Raw genomic sequence first — 1,884 nt, 5'->3', positions numbered from 1 at the left:
CCCACAGTGCAATAGTGTTGGACATGTTGTGTCTTGAAAATGAAGGAGAGCTAATTAATTCCATGACATGCATTACAAAGTTAATCTGTCCCTCTAAGACTTTCATAAGACATGTACTCTCAAAAACACCTGCACAAGCAAACCAACAAAACCCGAAACAAACCCCAGAACTCCAGCCTAAAACAACATGTAACAACAAAGCATGTAAAGCCCCAGATCACACTTGAAGGTTCCACTCCTTAGAGGTGACTCAGTAAAGGACAAGTATGGCAAAATTAGAGGTTGTGAGATGATCCACAAAAGTTTCAGGTTGTCCACAGCTTTTTAGATATGGAGACAGGATACAGAAATATTTCAGAGTTATTTTCAGTGTGTTAAAATAGGCAAAATTTCCTCATCTCCATGTGAAAAGAATGAAGTCTGACAAAAACTGAAGAGAGAGTTCTGGGTAGCTCCATCCAGAGGAAAGGGGGGTTGTAGAGGTGTAACTGCTAGTTTATATAAATAAGAGCTAGGTAAAGCCAAGAGGAACATGAATGGCTTCATGAACACTGTGCAGAGAGAGAGATTGATCCCAGAGCAGAGCTAGTGTCAGGATGAATGGAAAAGGTAAAAATCCTGTGGAATTAGGGTTTAGTGAATTAATAGATGAAAGTTTGCACCTTGGGAGTTGTTGACAGTTCAGATATGTGCTGCTTTTGAGTTGCTTGTTTCTTCTCAGCTGTAAAGCTGTGGTTTTTTTAGCAGAAATCTAAAAATAAGAGTATGAAATTCATGACTGCCTGAATGTGTTGCAGTTGTTCCCCTGATGGCAGGAGGAAGGGCTGGCCCCACAGACAGCTCTTAGTAATTCTGGCTGCTGTCATGAAAGAAAGCATACCAAGATCTCCCAAACACTTGGAAAGAAATTACTCTTTCAAAGCCCTGTTTGAATATATACATTCATCTCTGCTTTTAGAGTTGTTCTCTGCCCTAGAAATCCAGACTGCTTCTCAAGCACTTAGCATCACCAATTCATAGGTTTAACATGTTTTGCACCCTTTATACATGCCCATCTTTGTGCTGAAGGATCCAGAAAAGGCTTTTGTTTTTCTGGATTTTCACATCTAGAATGCAGAGGTTAAAAAAGAGGCCTCCATGTTCCTTGTAGATGGTGTCACTTTGTGACCAAGAGTCCAGCCATAGTACACAGACCTCAAAAAGTAATTATCAGATAAGAAATCAGCTGCTAGCATGTTTTTATTTTCACACATCACTGAGACCCTGGTGGCAGTTGTTATCATCATGTGCCCTGACCCTCCTGCAGATCCTTGTATTTCTAAGGATGCAAAGCCAAAATGTGAGAGTGGGATTTTGTTCCCTTTTCCTCTTGCAAGTGATTTCCATAGCTTCACCATCTTAAATGGCATACCCCTTCCCTCAGGTATGTGGCAAACTGAAAGACAGACACCGAAGATGTCACTGCACCCACTGTCTGAGATGGAGCAGGTTCTCATGCATGCTCTGAATTTTCAGTTCATACCCAAAGACCCATTTCATTTTCAGTCAATCAGGGAACAGCCCCACAGAAGAAAAAACCAATAACCTTTACTGCACTGATCAATACATTTGTTTTAAGGCCTCCAAATGACATCACACAGACTTAGTACCTGCATGGCAGGCTGTTTATTTTGTGATGGTGATAGAATCTAATGAGAAAATAATTTTAGGATTGTGCAAGTCTTACGCCAGAGTATCCTGTGGTGAGTTGGGCAAGTACCGACACCCTCACTCTTCCTGCAGGCATGCAGTTACTCAGCCTATCATTCCTAGAATGTTGGGATGCTGGAATGCAAAATATGGAAAACAGTCAGGCTTCTAGCAAATTGTCACTAGCAGGCAAAA

This window comes from Camarhynchus parvulus, chromosome 5, assembly GCF_901933205.1.
Source record: "Camarhynchus parvulus chromosome 5, STF_HiC, whole genome shotgun sequence".
NCBI classification, from domain to species: domain Eukaryota; kingdom Metazoa; phylum Chordata; class Aves; order Passeriformes; family Thraupidae; genus Camarhynchus; species Camarhynchus parvulus.
The sequence above is the reverse complement of the archived record's forward strand: the minus strand, read 5'-3'. Positions refer to the sequence as shown.